The 17,821-nt window shown below is 38.6% G+C and overlaps 1 protein-coding gene across 1 annotated transcript in view; it reads left to right on the forward strand.

Annotated features, from left to right (window-relative positions):
- The window catches only part of LOC108040471, a 48,056-nt gene that overhangs the window by 21,220 nt on the left and 9,015 nt on the right, over positions 1–17,821 (forward strand). The window contains exon 3 of the mRNA XM_044459621.1: positions 9,541–9,584. The gene's annotated coding sequence lies outside the window, so the exon portion shown is untranslated. The remainder of the gene's footprint in view (positions 1–9,540; positions 9,585–17,821) is intronic.

Consider the following 17,821-nt stretch of genomic DNA (forward strand, 5'->3'; position numbering starts at 1 on the left):
CAGGCAACTGACAGCCGGCGGTCCAGTGAAGTGGCCAAAAGTGTCCCCAACTTTTCAGCCAATACAAAAATGGGCGAAATATGGGAGGATGGTGGTGGGTGGTGGATGGAAAAGTATGGCGATGAAACGGAACTGTGAACGTAGACAGGCATTAAAAACCAAGGTAACAGCAGAGGTCGTAATACCTTACGTAAAACGGCGACAAAAACGATATTGCAACGCACCGGACTTAACATTTACTAATTGCAATTGCAAAAGTTGAAAATGTATATTGGCCCTGCGTAAGCGGCTTAAAGGCCTGTTGACAAATTGTGCGAAATACCTGGTCCCAAATGCCCACCCACATTTATTTATTCATTTTAATGAAGCCCACGTAGCGACAACTGCACTACAAATAATAAAAGTTGAGTGCCAAAGCCGCATATGAAACTTTTATTTATTTATATTGTATATTTTTTGTTGATGTGACTTGCGTGTTTTAATGACATCGCTTGCGTGTTCAAGAAAGTGTTGAAAGTTTCCTTTCTGCCATTGTTGCCATGATTTGTACTGCTGGCAGTTTAATAAGCGGAAACATTGGGACAACATATCCCCCCAAAAACCCCCCTAAACATAAAAAAAAACGGTGGGAGGTTGACAATGAACCCCAAGAAAGTCGAGTGGGGGGACCCAATTATGACACGACAATAAAAAGTTTTGTTTTTATTATTGTTTATATACACACTCCACTTTTATTTTCATTGGTAATTACCGCATGAAGTTCGCTTACTTTTCCAACTCTTGACGAGGCCATCAAAAGACTTGGACCATTCAGGCTTAATGAGGGAAAAAAAGTGGCGAAAGCCTTTCTAATGCACTCCTCATAGCCACGATTGCAATATAGTAAAAAGTAATTGCTCCTCTTCCAATGAAATGATTTTTTTCATTCTTGTTCTAATTGCCGTGCCGGCCAAGCCACTTTTTTTTCTTTATGACCAGCAATTAAGAGCACTTGGATTGGCTGATCTCAATGAGATATAAAGAAAGAATTGCCTACTTAAGGGGCTATTACTTTTTTTTGTTCGTTTGGTTAATAGTTATTACACAAGCTACTTTCCCCTTTTAATTACAATTCGACAAGTAGTAGTGTTCTAAGCAAATCACTATTAATAATACTGTTTAAAATTATTCTGTTTGTCTAAAGGAATAATATATATTATATATATTATTACTCTTATTTTACTCAACTATTGGTGAATAAATTAAATGTATATTCATTTCTTACCTTTTCAAGGTTATAAATTAACATTTGCCAACCTCAAACTTTTCAGCAAATATAGTTTTTGAATAGCTCTTAGCCTACTCTATCAGTCTCCCTAATTGACAGAACTCGAAAGTGCCCAAGTATTTAACCGCAGACAAGCCGAATTTTTGTTTAGCCAGCTATGTATTTCGCTTTGTCCCATTGCCCGCACAAATCACAAAACGCACTTAGCGCAAATTGTGAAAGTTGGAAAAGTTGCTGCCATAGTCAGCCCTGGAAAAAGACCCAGTCTCATCTTCTAGTTGGCATTTTCCGCAGGGGAAACCGCACCGCAGCAGCAGAGGAATGGGTTCCAGAACATGGCCCCTGGGTTCTTGTAGCCTGGATTGCTCGGCTGATTACCAGCTCACGCACTCGCCGGTGCCACACGCTGTGGCAGATACAAGAAGTATAAAAAAAAAATGCAAAAACTTGCAGCACCAAACGAGTTTTGCTTATAGGCAAAGTTAAGTGTAACGTGCCGCAAAACAACGGCACAAGATACGTGAGAAACCGGAGGTACACCGCTGAAAATAGCTAAACTAGCCCCGAATTTAAAATACTCTTTGAATAATTTTTATCATATTACTGACACAGAATTTTTTGAAAGATTTATTTATTTTTTTAAATTTTATAGAAGCATAATTACCATTAATTTAGCATAACTTATGCTTATTATAATATAAGAATTATATCAGTTTATTTTTATTTATTATTTAATAATATTATTTACTTCCATATTATTAAAGACTCCATCATAATGTGATGGCAGAATTAGTGCCCCTGCCAATGAAACCAAACTTTTCTAATCACAATTTACAAGCCTACCTTCCTATTGTCCAATTACTTAGTGAGTGTATCTAAATGGCATAATTATGGCTGAGCACTTGGTTCGTTTGCGAAAGCGGCTTGGGAAAAATGGAAAAATGAAAAATAAACCGAGGGCAGTGGGTTAAGTTAAACTTTTGGCTGGTCCACTGTGTGCGTGGCGCCCCCTGGCGGCTGCCGTTTCGGGCACAATTGAAGTTTTGCGCTTAGCGATATATATTTTATATTTTTTTATTTTATTTGGCCAACTCGAGAGCAGCGTATCGCAAAACCGGTTGCCGCTTGGTGGGTGTACTTCACTTCACTTCAGCATTCAGTATACAGTATTTATTGTTACTGCTGCTCTGACTTTTGTCTCTGCAACAGCGGTCTCGATTATGCAACACTTCGTGTCGCCGCTCCAAACTCAGAAAGTTGTGCAAGCCCCGGCAGTCGGCTCTTGTATTTGTTGATTGTGCCTCAGACCCAGTACATTTGTGCCGTATAATTGTGGAGACTCCCGTCTGTCAAAGCGAAAAACCCCACCAGACACCCAACACCGAAAACCGAAAACCGAAAACAAAACGACAAAAAGTCGAGTGCCAATCTGGCCGCTCTAATCAGCAAGCAAATTTGCTGACATGTCGAGCAAAACGGCCAAAAACTCTGAGTGGAAGAGCACAAATATCCGACACAAATGTGGCAAATAAGCCGCTTTGGGCCCGGTTACTGCCAACTTCTCTCTGGAATGGAATCGTTTTGCAAAGACTGAAAGGAAACCAATTGGAAAACCATAGGAAAATGAAGACAATCTGCAGATTAATGTCTTCTTCAATATGGTTTTCCAAATTATGGTTTTCCATGTATTTTATTATTATTTTATTATGACTTTCTTTTGCATTTTTATTATTTTATATTTATTTGTTGACATCTGTTATATAGTTTTGGTTCTATTGAATATCAGTTGCTGTTTATAAGTAGCTTTGAAGCTGCTTACATCGTTAGCTTCTTGCTCGAAGCAAATTGACAATCACATTATGTCAGCTTCCGTCTTCCGTTTCAGGGCGTCACATTACACTGTAGAACAAAGCACTCAGAGCTCTTGGCATTTGCCTCTTAAGCTCCGATTATGTGCACAGAGAAACTCACGCATCCGAAGTAAACTTTGGATCCCATGCTCCAACTCAACCCCTTTGACTTTTAGCTGTAAAATATAATCTGGATGTACTTTTGACTCGTCCAATGCTCCATATAAGTGGAGTCGCACTTCCGTTGTTTGTTGTTGGCTGACATTGTTGCTCAGGCATTTAGGTGGGACTGCCTCCAAGCCAGGCCCAAACCCTTTCCCCACCTTTACTGGCACCTGTTACTACCTATTTTCTTTACTCCCAGCCGGTTGCCACTGGTGCTGGTAGCCCCATTTCCTTGGGACTGCATTAGAAACCGAGCGGTTGAACAACAATAACCAGCAGAAGCAGACGAAACCGTTGCTTCCATGTTGCTTGACTTTTTGGACTTGGCCTTAAAAAATATTCAACTTAGCCAACTTGTTGCGCAACAGCAACAAAAATGGTAACCAGTGGGAATATACACTCGGAAATTATGCATAAAATGTAACTCATACCAAATACTATAAATTATATTAAATTATTACAAAATAATTTATTATGTGAAAACAGAAGCTATAAATTATATTAAATTATTACAAAATAATTTATTATGTGAAAACAGAAGACAATATTTTATGATCTCGATTACGTTTTATCACAACCAGATTTGTATCCTAAACTAAAATAATAATATTGGATCACTCTCAAAAGCTCTTAATTAGTAAAGTAGTAAATACAGTTTAATTTTCTTAATACAAATATTATTTGGAAGAGATCAAAACTATATAAAGAAATAAATAAGAAATACATATATACATAATTGTATGTTATATAAATGACTATGAAAACATCTTTCCAGTTAATTAGCAAAAGTCAAGTTCTGTTGACCTGTATAATTAGCTACTTAAATTAAACAGTCATGCTCTAAAAAGTTTATGGTCTACTTAATTAACTTTCTCGAGACAAACGTCAAATTGTTTTCACCTAATTTCAGAACTATTTAAATACAAAAATACAACACATTTTTTCTAGTGTAAGTATAAATATGACGCACTGAGGAAGCAACCGATTTTCGAAGGAGAAACTCTAAGTTGAGTGCAACGAGTTTTTTTTTTGTTTGTTGTGGTTGTTGCCGGTTTTCATTCTTACGCTTTTTGTTGTCAGTCTTGCAAACAAACGGGGAGCAGAGAAAGGCCAAGAAAAGCAGCTGTTAATGCTTTTGGCCCGATTTGCCGGCTGCCTGTTGCACTTGTTTTGGCCCGCTTGTTCTCGTTCTGCTTCTGGTTTGGATTTGGTTTTGGGTTCTGGTTGGATTCGTTCCACTGGTCTGGCCAGAGCTTGAGTTTTTTTTTTGTATTTATTTGAATGCAAATATTTCGTGCATTGTTTTGACACATTTACCAAGAATATTCTTTATGGAAAATATAGCGGAAATATGACAAAAGTTTGATTTATGACAAGCACGCTTGTTGATACGCAATAAATTGAAACAGCTTTTGTAAATAAATAAATATTGTGTAACAGACAATAGCATGATAAAGGGATTTTCCCGCGCATTCTTCTTTTGTAAACCAACTCTAGTCTCCTTCTCCCCAGAAAAAGAACCAATTGCGAGTTGAATGAACTGACCGCAAGACAACAAAAATAATAAGCCAAAAGCAGCTGCCCCACAACAACAACAACAAAGTGCCCGCAAAGTTCACAGTTGGCCAAGAAAACTAAAAAAAAAAAAAAAACTGAGCCCCTAAAAGAAGAGGCAAAAGCCAAGAGCAAAAATTCAGAGCCGTGATTGCGACTTGATCTGCCTGAGAACATAACGAATACTGGGTGAATATGGCCAGTAATTCCATTAGTTACCCACTCATTGGCCCATTTAGCAATTCCCCGATCGATTCATATTCATTGCAAACTATAGTTATTTATGTGCCCGAATGTATGGGATCAAATTAACAGACTTCAACCGCCTGTTTGTGCGTTTTTTGTTTACGCAGTTGCCAAAACCCCCAGGTCGGAAATAAACCAATGTGAGCCAACAATAAATTGGTTAAATAACAGTCGTTATAGCTGGCCAGCGCTTTGTTGGTTTGTTTTTAATTATTATTTCTGGCTGACGCAGAAATATGCAAACAAGATTTTTTCCCTCTCTCATTTTTGGCTCGGCAATCTCTTTGCAAAAGTTTTTAATTACATAGTTTCGTCTGTGATGGGGGCGGCAAGGGGGGCGTGGCAGGGAGTCACAGCCGCAATTTACGTATTCATGTAGTTTAAGCCACAAAAGACAGAGCCAAGTTGTTGGCCTGGGGAATCCCTTGGCTATAAAGTTTTTGGAACATGTTTTTACATTTGTGCCAGGAAATTCTTATTCCTTCAACGGTGAAATACGAATTTTCACCTAAATTAAAACAATGCTGAGGGGGGAACAGTATTCGTATATCATTTCGCATTTCCTGGGGAAAATTCGTAATAAGCTCAACCGCTTGCCGTTGCGAGGAAGTGTATCAAAACTGAAAAAGAAATATAAAGCAACACTTGCCACGATGTTTATTTTACTTTCGGTACGTGCCAAATGAAAATAAAACCCGAGCGCAGCAAATTTAATAAATATGAAATGAGTTTGTCATACACACACACACAGGCAAGCTGGTGAAACCCTTGCCCCAATTACAAGGATGCCGGGAATTCCTTTGCCACAGCCTGCATGCCTTCGATAACGTACGGCAGCGGCAAATACCTTTAAGCCAGACCCAAAAGCACACACACACACACACTGGCAAAGGACCTTCCTTAGCAAATAAACACGCACTTAGGGGCTCACAGGACTTTTATGGGACCTCCGCTAGCCGCACACAGACCATGAATAACGTGCGACAAAATAAATGCCACTAAAATAAGGGATCACAAGTCACTAGGCGTATCCTTGAGGCATTCAGCAAATGCCAAACAAATCGATGCCCGGCGAGAGCTGAAATATGTGTGATTATAAGCGCATAAAACTGCCGCCCAAGTCCTTGGCCTGTCAGGACGAATCCTGTCCCGTGTCCTTAGTTTCGGGCCGCCTGGCAGCGGAACTTGTTGAATAAATAGGGAAATGAACGGCAGACTGTCATACAATCTGCTGATTGCTACACAGGAATTCCTGTTGCCCGCATTCCATCTCCATTCCCCCCGAGAGCACCCACAAGTGGAGCTTGTTGGCCAGGCTTGTTAATAGGTTCCCGGGGAGTCCTGCCAGGCCCACCGTATAATGACCGAATAGTGGGATAATGACCATGACGATGACCGGAGCAGGAGAGGCGCTTTAATTGGCTGAAGATGAGAAAGCGCAATGCGATATTTTATGAAAATATACTATCTCTAAGGGAATAAAATGAAAATGTAATAAAAAACTGCAATCATGCAGCGTGAAAGTAAAGTTTTAGCTTTTGTAACATTTTTTCATGGGAAAAAATTTGACACAGAAACTTTGTAACTCTACTCTTCAACTATGCATAGTAATGCGTGTGTGTTGAAAATAAATAGTTTTTGCTTAACCAACTAGGTGATGGTATTCTGTAACAAAGAGTTAACATTTTGTATATTATATTAAATGCATGCTTTACATTCCATTTGTTGGTTAAATAATGTAAAACATAGTTTTTAAAAGTTTCGAATTTTATTTGTAACTTCACGCGATTTGTTAGTAATTATTCTGGACCATAAAATGCGAATGTTATATTTCAAAGTCCCCCTTAAATTTCCGAAGTAAAACAATTCCTTGGTGAATTCTTCCAAGTGAGCAACCACAGTTCTTCGCACAGCAAGGCAAACAAAACATTGGCAAACAGAAGATGGGAGCAGTGGAATCTATACCATGAGAATGACAAGTGCATAATTTAGGCGAACAATAGTGGCCACTGTTTGCCGTCTCAATTCACACGACAGGCAGACAAAATTGTTACACATACCAGAGGCAGGTGGGTATTTTTTTTCTCTACCTGTCTGTTTGCACAACCTAATGGGCACATTCATTTTTTTTTCTCAGAATAAGGAGAGGAAAAACAAATATTTTCTTGTATTATTTGCCTTTGAGAATTGTGTTATGCCTGGGCAGAAACTTTCCAGAAGATATTCAACGATAAATAAGATCGTTTAGGCATTGTAATAGACTTCTCCCTTGAATGTCTGGAAAAGTTTCCTTCATAAACTTTTTCTACTTAATGTTGAGTGGGGGATTGTCTTTCTTATTTGCCTAAAATTGGGGGAAACACGTTATGTATACGCCGAGTTGTTCGAAGACACGCCCTATGTTATTTGTTCTAAGCATTACATATTTTGTTATGCAGCTAGTGTCGGTATTTCGAGTACTTTGTTTTACTTTCGCTTTACGTGTTTTGCGGGGCATCTGAAATGACCTTGCCATTCAACCGACCGCCACCCCAATGCCATCTTACTCAATGCATCAATGCAACAGCCTCGTCTGCTTCATCAGTGTTAACCCTCAAATGCCCGCAGGCTGGCATTGTCCTTGCTGGCTTGTCTTTTGTTTCCTCTCGTAAAAACTCAGAGCCAGCAATGGAATACTGAATACCTTGCATAGGACTCGTCAACACTTTTCTTGGGCAGAGAATTTAAAATTAGTTAAGGCATACTTGAAAAGCTGTACAAAATTTTAAAGCAGTTTTTACAAATTAAAATCCAATGGAATTGATAACAAATAAGTTTATTGTATTCTTGATAATTCTTCTGTCTTTATCCAGAAAGCGACTGTAAAATGTTCTTTAAGTCAGTGACATTTATTTGATAGGGTATTTTAGGATATTCGAATCCTGCACGTGGACCAGATTTGCAAGTTTACAACCCCTGTTGTCATCTTGTTGAAAATTCAAGAAAAAGAAAGAGTGAAATTGAAAAAAGGATTGTGTTGCACAATAAAGTGTGCATTCGGTCGATGGCATTCATACGGGTTCGGTGGCTTTTTGTTCTCGATATTTATCACGTCCCTCGTCCTTTCGCTATTTCCAAATGCATTTACATGGCGATTGCTTTGGTCCCCGAGTATAACAAAAACTTGGCCCGCAAGCGGAATCAACAAAGGACATAAGACTTTGGCCAAGTCCTCGAATCCCTCGAAGAAGACAAGTTGCTAGCGGAATTGCTTTAGCCAATTTCTCGATTTCCCCCTAAAACACTGAAGGCGTAGAAATGTTGTGCAATTTGTCAGTCGTAAGGCGAAAAAGTATTAAATAACAGAAGGGTTGAGGAAGCTGACTGCATCCTGATTGTTTAGTTTGTAAGATGTATTCTGTTTCAAATATGATTAGACCACTGAATTGGCTTTATTGACATTCATTTGTTGTCTTGGCAATATTTTGATTGTGTAAGCAGACGCCTTGAGGTCTTGGCTACATAAATCAGAGCCTTTTCTCTGCTCAACTCTTTGCGGGTTGGCATAAATCATCTCCCTTTAGAAGTGCTCCTTCAGGCAATTTAGCCGAGTTCAAGACTAAAAGCGGCTTTTGTTATGCCAGACTGGGAAAATATTCAGATTAAATCAACAAAGTGCTAGGAATAATTTGCAAGTCAAGCCTTATATACGATTAAGAAAACCGGGCAATCTGATTTGTGATGGTGGGACTTCATATCCCTTTTGGGTGAGAGTGAATTACAAACAGTGCCCGAAAACCAGACAGAAATAATCAAGTTAAATGGTCCGAGAGGCGGACAATCAAAAATTGTATTCTAGTGTGCTGTGCTTTATTGCATTCACACAAAGGATTCAACATAATTTGCATGGCTGGATTTTCGCCAGGATAATCGGGTTAGGAAAGGTGTTGTTGGGACGTGTTCCTGCGGTAAAGGAAAACCAGCTGTCACAACAATGCCGAAAGCCAACGAAAAGTCCTTGTCCGGTCAGCGTGGGTTGCATGATTTATTTCGAAAGTGTTCTTTTGTGGCAACTTGGATAAAAAGGTGCGTTTCCTGGCCAACCACAAGCATAACTAATATTTGTGCAAACTCCGACCTGTGACTCGACAACAATCCGGTTTCAACAGGAGCTTTGCAGTTTTTCCGGAAATAAGAGTAACTGCAATTGATGTTGAACACTGCAGTTGAGGCAACTTTCAGTTGACAACGTATTCGATTTAATATTTGCCAACTATTTAAATGCTGTTGGCTCTTTTCGAAATATTTGAGACATTTCACGGTCGCTTGATTTCAGTATTTTATCCCACATTTTCATTATATACTCTTTTGACAATGCCTTTGACGATGTTTCCTGTCATCAGCCCGCAGCGTCGGGTTTTGGTACAATTTAATTCGTTTTTATTAAATTTATGTAAATTCTGCTTCGTCTGCTTGCAGGACTCTCTCCCTCGGCAAGGACTAACTGAAAGTAAATTGAAATTGTAAGTAGCCGAGAGCATTTTGCACATTTTCCGATTAATCCGCTGAAAACTGTAAATTATGCTGTCAGCGTCAGCGTCGGAAATGGGTTGGGAGTTAAGGCCGGGAATGAAAGCCACAGGCTGGCAGGTCAGAGTTCAGCCACGTTGAACGATTTTTGCACTTGGCCAACGGGCCGTATGATTGATATTCGAAATGGTTCGGCGCTGTGGTTTGGTTTTCCGTTAATTTAATGCGCAGCCAAGGTGTTAAATTGCCCGTAACCACGCCCACAGCACAGAACAGCCTAAAGCGACCACAAAAGAATTTAAAACAATTACTGCATGGCATGTACTTGCTTCGTGATGATGAGAATATTAAAGCCTCTCCTAATCCTTGCATTGTCGAAAATTTCATTAAATTATGAGCCCCTTGCATTGTCCTTCTCTTGGTTGTCTTTTATGCCAAAGATTGAGCAATACCCTTGACATAATAGGACAAATGAAAACCAAACAATAGAATTTTCGACATAGGAATTCTTCCCTCGTCATTTGCTTCGGATTTCCTAATAATTGGTGAGGTATTGTGCATCCAAGTGACCAAGTGATGAACAGGAAAACTGATTAGGAAAATTTGAAAGGCTATTGAAGGATGCCCGAATTGATTGTCTGTGCATAACAAAGACAAGGACAATCCCTAAAGCTATATTTTACAACCTTTAATTAAAGGTGGTAAGCTTAATGTTGAACCAAGATTGATTTAATTAAATTAGATAAAATCTCAATATTCCCTTTCGCTTTGTTCAATTAGCTGTTATTATTGCAAACATGGCTGGTGAAACGGACTAGTTTAATTAAGTCTGTGACAAAATTTTCAATTTACCCCAGCTATTCTGCTCTAGCTATTCGGCAAATGCAATTTATTTTCGCTACTCCCTCCTTTTATCACTCATACGTCATGTGGTACGCAAGGAATATCGCAAAACGGATAATTCACTTATGTAGCAAAGTGCAAAAATGCTACAATTTTGGAAGCTTGCTCTCTTTTAACCTTGCCACGTGGCGAACGATGCTTTCAATTTGGTTAGCAAAATGTAGGGGAAAAGTGAAGAGGGAAAGCGTTTGAATTATGCAAGTCGATCCGCTAGCAAACGTACTCTTTTCGATTTGGAAATGTAGCATGTGGCTAAAATTGAATTAATGCGCAGGAAGGGTTTCAATCCAAAGTTGGGAGCTGAAGGACCAATTTATGCGCCACATGTTGCAACTGCCCCAAGTTCCCATTCGCCCTTGCTTTAATTGTAAAAGTTTAAATTTTTCATTGGGTCCCAGAGCTTTTTACACCGAATCTCCTTTCTTTAGAGTGAAAATGACATGGCGGAGGCCGTGCCAACTCATTTGGTCTCTGGTGGTGCAAAACTCTAGCCATCCGGTTCCGACAATCGTGGGAAATAAATTTTTAAATCCGCCTGAGAAGAGGGAGATGTCCGCGGGAAAACGTATAAGCACATGCTGTACTACGTAACTTTAGACAGGATTAGACAGTGGTTTTGGAACAGGAATTAAACTACAAGAGATTTATAAGAGTTTTAAGTGTGATGGTTTTCAAGGTTATAGATAAAATTGTATTTTAGAACAATCAAGATTATATATGAATTTTATTCTAAAATTTTGTTTTTGAAATTGGCAAGTTTTCTAAATTCCTAAAAGGATTAATCATTTGATAACTATCAGTGGATATTGTGTGTGTTTTAATTTTACGACAAAATTAAAAACAAATTTTGCAACCCACTCGTTTTTCTTATTTTGGGATATTTAATAGCAGACAATTATAATAGTATGTATTTTTCCTTTCGATAAAACAAAAGTATGTTTATGCCGTTGAGTTACTTCCTGTTTTATTTAGTTAAAAATTCTTTGTAAAATTTTCATGACCACGCTAGAGGTATCTGATAGTCGAATCCTTACCATTCACTCTCAGACTTGTTGAATCCACTTTAGAGCCCGGCTGAGAGTGTAAAAACAGCAGAGGCAGTTGCTTTTACGGCCCAGTGTCCCAGCTGAAGGTAAAACGTGCGAAGGACACTCGAGCGGAGGAGGTGGACTGGCCAGGAGGAGGGGCCTCTGGCCGCATGGAAGCCATGACAAAATGTAACAGATTGGCCGCAGACTCCATGGCCAAAGCAGGGCACAAGGCTAAAATCCGGTGGGGGGACATAGAAAAGAAGAGAGGGCCACGTAGAGCTGCATATTTAATCCTGTTGATTTTTATTTGTTTCCGTGTTGGCTCGTGCTCGACTATTTTTCATGGCTCTTTATCTGCCTAACGATTCTGCATGCTGTTTGTGGCCCACCAGCCCACCTGCCCACTGACCTTGCACGTGTCCTTGAAGGCAAATCCCCAGGTGGATGGCTCAATTTCCCTTTTCTCCAGATAGACTAATTTTTGTATTCATCTCCCCGATGTCACTTTTAATATGCAAGTGCCTCTTTTCAAGAACTTTGAAAGGAACGGAATGACATCTTGATTTGCATATCCTTTGAAGGCAGACAAAAATATGCATTCAGAATAAATACTAAATGAGTTGAACTAAAAGCAATTATCGATTTAACTCAGGGACTCAGGGAACATAAATAATCAGATCCTGAAACAGTTAGGCAATAACAGTTTAAGCTTCTTAAATCACTCTCCAAGGTGAACGGGAAAACACACGATTCCATTTTGGCTAATTCCCAAGCTCACAACTCTCAATGCAGCCGTTAACTAGAATTTATTTAACTGTCACCCAGAATAAATGAGATCAGTGGAGATCCCGTCACAGTTCGCTGCGTTTGTTATATTGTTTTCAAGGTCCGAAAAAACAACTGAATCGGAATAAAGTCGCACAATTTCGATTTCCATTTCAATGCGGGTTCGCCGTATAAATCAAGCGCTTCAACCCCAAACTGAAATTCAAATGCCAGCTCATTAAATCCCAAATTCGTCTAACAGCGGAAGTTGATGCGGTCGAAATGCTAATAAAAATTAGAGTAGATATTAAAAGGCCGAAAAACGTGTAAGCTTTAGCGGGGCCCAAACACGTCGCCAATTACAGCGCGTGCCTTCAATCAATCAATCAATCAATCAAGGCAGCGGTCAGTTATTGGTGGGACGATCGATTTTGACTGATTCACTTGCCACCCGGAGTGCGTTGTGAAAGTTGCCTGCATGTCGGTGGAGCTGTAAGTGGTCCAAACTAATTGCAGTTGGCTTTAATGAGCCGTCAGACGGCGGTTACGAAATTTGAATTATACTTACGGAGCTCCTTTTGTGTAGGTAGAGGAATTCGCTAATAAAACGATTAAGTATGATTTGTAAAGCTAATATTGAATAATGAAATAATTTCAGCTTGTTTGAATATTTTCATATTGGGATGATCTAATTAATTACTATTTGTTACTCATTGTTTATAACACAATTACATTTATTTAGTTTGGTAGTACTACTACTTAAACACTAGTTAAGATTCTTGAAAAAATTGTAAGTAGTTTGATTAAAAGCCACAGAATGGTGATCTGTTCGGAAACAATTGATTTGTATGGCCCACGAAAATAAAAAGTATATAAAATATATTGTGAATAATCCAGCTTGCTCAGTTTTACATACTCATATTTATAACAAATTTTAAATCATCTCATTTTCAAATCAAATTTTAGGGCTAGGGATTCCCATGTAAACTTTTCCAATTACAGCTTGAAATCTATTTTTGAATGCTCAACCAGGAGGATATTTTCTAGCACTCTTATCCAAGCTTTCACTTTCCCTGCTGAATATTAAGCCACTCGTCATGGTAATCAGCTGAAAAGTGTAGCACTAATCCTAAGTGGCTTGGTGGGCGTGGCCGGTGTGTCGGCAGAGTGGTCGCTTAAAGGCCTGAGAAGTTGAGTAAAATATTGGCATTAAGTTGGCCTGGCTCTTTGGAGCTTTGCCAAAAGCGCAGTGAGCCGCAAACTTGAACGGGAATCCGCCTTCTCAGCCACCTTTGGTTTGGGGTTAGCTTGCTTATTAAGTTGGCCATCTAACCGCAGCCAGGAGATCGGAAATGACACTGGGGACGAGGATGAAGATTTGCCCACAGATTGAGCCCACAAGGCAAACGGATGGCATCCAAGGTCATTATCCTCTCCTTCGACGACTGCCTCATCATCAAGTTAATCAAAATGCCATTGGTAGAGCCAAAACTGTACGCAGAAGGAAAGAAAAAAATTAGCTTGAAAATTATTATAGCATTTTGTGGTTCCTCTCACCGCAGAATCAAATCGGCTTAAAAACACGCTGAAGAATTCCCTTTCATGTCGACGCGTCTTCATGCTTTTTCTTTCATTACTCTGCACTTGTTATCATTTACTTTTTATTCGATGGTACGTTTCTGCTAGCTGCCCAAGCTCATTCACTGGAATTCTAAAGTTACTTGACCGCAACAAAGCGTTAAATTGTGCCGAGCTGTTTTCACCACTTATTTATATCAAATTTGTTCTTAATCAGCTGAAAGCGTAGCCAACTTTGCCCGCTCCATGACGAGCAGTTTATTTTTGAGCCACAATTGAGTCCATAGTCACCTTTGAGGCAGCATATTTTAAATCTTTGCAGGGGAGCTCACAGTTTATAGCAACAGCATCGTAAAAGGATTTCATTGAAATGAGTAGCGTAAAAAAGTTAGCTGAATGGAAACTGTCTAGTCACCTGAATTATAAACTCTCAGGAAAGATCCAAATCAGTGAGCTGTTATCCTTTGGAACGATATATGATTTAATAATCATATTATGTTCGGCACTTAAGAATTGAATTTTTTTTCAGCCTGAATTTATACTAGCTTTTTTTAAATATGCAAAGTGGATTTATTCAAAAGAGTCTACTTTGATCATTTTTTCTGTTTGACTACAACTCAATTTTGTTATTACAATTTTACATTTTACCCGCAAATAAACAATTTAAAAAAAAAAAAAAAAAAAAACTTTTAATCAGCTGAATAAATACAAATTAAGTGATATGCAAAGTGGTATTTATTCAAGTCCTAATCACAAATAAATTATATTGTTAAAATGTTTTATTGATTTCGGTATTTATGAACTTAAAAGAATTCAAAAAGAATTTATACAAATTTCTTTAGTATGCAAACTTATTAGCCAATCATCCTAATTTCTGGTCCTGATTAGAATTGAATTGAGCTAATCAATGTTTGCTCCGCACAAAGGTTCTCAATTGCTTAACATGCCGGGAGCATTATCCTCGATGTTGATATGCTTTGACCATCAGAAGCAGATTGTTGAGCAGGCGGCAATGGAAAACATTCAGCCAGAATAACAATAACAGAACGAGGGGAACGGGGAACGGGATCCCCGTTCCTGCCCCATTGCAGGATACGTGCGTGGCATGCCACTGAAGGCGCCGTCCACCTGATCCCAGGATGCGGTATTACGTGCCGGACAGACGCAATTCCTCTCCTTTCGCCACGCCCACAATCCTTTCGCGCCCCCAAGTAGACTATGTTAAATTAAGAAATCCTCAGTGCTCAAGTGTCACCTGCCTGGAACATCTTGCCTCGTCGTTTGTGGGCAGGAAAATTGTAAGATTGTAAGATGAAAAGGTAAGGGTTAGGAGAAGGAGAAGGAATCTAGGTAAACTGGGCGTTTTCCAACCCCTTAGGCTGCTGAAAAATATAAAACACTAAGCTTTTATGAAGCAATTAAGCTAGGTTAATAAAATCAACCTTTTGCTGACGACAAAACAAAAACGGATAGGAGTGAGCGGAATAGATATCATTTCCCGGCAATTAGCCTTGAGTGTGTTGCATAATGTATGTGTCCAATGAACTGCCAAGGGGACTAATAGGCATAGACAATGAGGTTGGATGATCCGAGGCGGGAAGGCAGGTCTGAAACGTGTAGAAAGTTAGAGCCAGGACAATTACTACACTGTTCAGCAAACAAAGAGATTATACCCTGGATAAAATACGATGAAATTAGTTTCGTTTTATAATAAACTCTTAAATTACTCTGCTTTATACCAATTTAGATTTTTTCGATCAACAAAGCCTAATGTTAATATCAGTGTTAATAAATAGTATTAGTATTTCTTTAGAAATTCCCTTTTTAAATTTACAATAATTTTATTATTTTTTCTATCTAGAAAATAATATTAAAATTGAATTAATGAGAATGCTCTCCCGAAAATGGTGACAGTTCACATTTTAATTAATTCTCTAAATAATGTTGAAATGAGAGCTAAAATTTCTGTTTTTAAATACAAGCTATTTTTATACCCGTTACTCGTAGAGTAAAAGGGTATATTGTATTCGTGCAAAAGTATGTAACAGCTAGAAGGAAGCGTTTCCGACCCTATAAAGTATATATATTCTTGATCAGGATCACTAGCCGAGTCGATTTAGCAATGTCCGTCTGTCTGTCTGTCTGTCTGTCTGTCTGTCCGTATGAACGCTGAGATCTCGGAAACTATAAAAGCTAGAAGATTGGCATTTTGCATGTAGATTTTAGAAGTTCCTACGTAGCGCAAGTTTGTTTCAAAATGGTGCCACGCCCCCTTTAACGCCCACAATCGCTTATATACGATTTTAAAAATTTAAATATTTCGGAAAAGTAAAAATGCAGTTTTATTGTGTTTATCAATACCTATCGAAATGTAGAAGAAATTTTTCAAATCGGACCATTCGTTAAAAAGTTATGCGTGATCAAAGTTTTTATCTCCATCTCCCTCGCCCTCCCTTTAGCTGAGTAACGGGTATCTGATAGTCGGGGCACCCGACTATAGCGTTCTCTCTTGTTATTTTTCAGATTGTACTCTTTCTTTCACCATTTTAAATATCAAATTTTACAAAAAAAAAAAAATGAAGAGAAGGAGCGCGTAAATTACGATTTGAAAAGTGTCATGAATCTATTTTTTACCCTGCGTCGAATTTCGAAATAAAATAGTAAGGCTAGTATTAGACATATATGGAAGCTTTAGGATATAGTCAACCGATTTTGATCCCAACTCAGTGGATAGGTTCTAAAAACAAAAAAAATAATTTTGGTTAAAAGTCAGCGTTTTCTCCGTAAATTAAAAAACAAAAAACATCGAAATTGAACAATTTAGACCTGTTTGTGCCCATGGTAGCTTTAATTTATCTTGCGTAGCAACATATTTTGTTTTGACAGTCAACACAGAGACCAGTGCCTCCAAATCACATGGTTTGCTGACGCAATCATTGTATTTTTAGACTATATATACGTTCGCACATATGTATAAGTGCTTATACGTGGATGTGCGATACGTTCCAACGCGTTGGAGCGATCGGTTGCCTTTCTGCGACGCTTCATGCGCAGCGTTAGTTTTTTGCTACGTTCCCGTCTGAAAAGTCTACTTGTTCCAAGTTTCGAGTTATCATTTTTGGACGCCGCCATCGTCTACTATGTGTACGAGATGGCTCCTGAATAAAAGGAATGGATATTTTAAAAAATGAAATTGAGCACTTTAAGGAATGAAATTCAGCAGTAACTGATGACCCCGCAAGCTCCACCTTAAGATGATCATTCAAACAGCTCTAAAAGCATGACGACGAAAAAATGATCGGTAGCGAAGCACAGGAAAATCTGGAGAGCTTTCAAAGCGAAGCACAGGAAAAACTACACAGGATGAGGCCTGTCTAGCTACTTCTGTGCTTCTTTTTGAATTCTTTCCAGAATTGTGTGCTGAGTTTTCCTGGAACAAATTCTACAAATTTCCTTCTGAAAATCCATCTGTTTATAAATCATGTTATTGAAATGTATAAAATAAAATTATTGTATAACTTTTTTGTAAACAGCTTAAAAAAAATGTAAATAAAATTATGTAAAATTGGGTTTTTGTTTGAAGTCTTTAATAATTAAAATGTAAATGAAGAATGAGGTGGTTGCGTAATTTTGAATTCCTTATCTTGCAGTTAATACATTTCTTACCGAAGGATGAAAAACCTTTGTAGCTCAGTGTATGGTTTCTGGGGTCGGGGCCTAATTGTAAATGAATATTTTATTGGTAAACCATAACAATACAGCTACCCAAGAGATGCGAAAGGAATATCTACGTGAGCTAACTTTCAAGCGGTGGAAAGGCCAGTATGAATTTTATGGCATCGGAGATAGGAGACCCCCATTCGACTGGGCAGCGGAGAAAGTGATAGCCTAGACCCACATAGTGCACAGACATCAAAAGTCAATCAATGTAATGTCAAAGCTACGTGGCCATC

Source organism: Drosophila rhopaloa, unplaced genomic scaffold, assembly GCF_018152115.1.
Source record: "Drosophila rhopaloa isolate 14029-0021.01 unplaced genomic scaffold, ASM1815211v1 contig_2, whole genome shotgun sequence".
Taxonomy (NCBI): domain Eukaryota; kingdom Metazoa; phylum Arthropoda; class Insecta; order Diptera; family Drosophilidae; genus Drosophila; species Drosophila rhopaloa.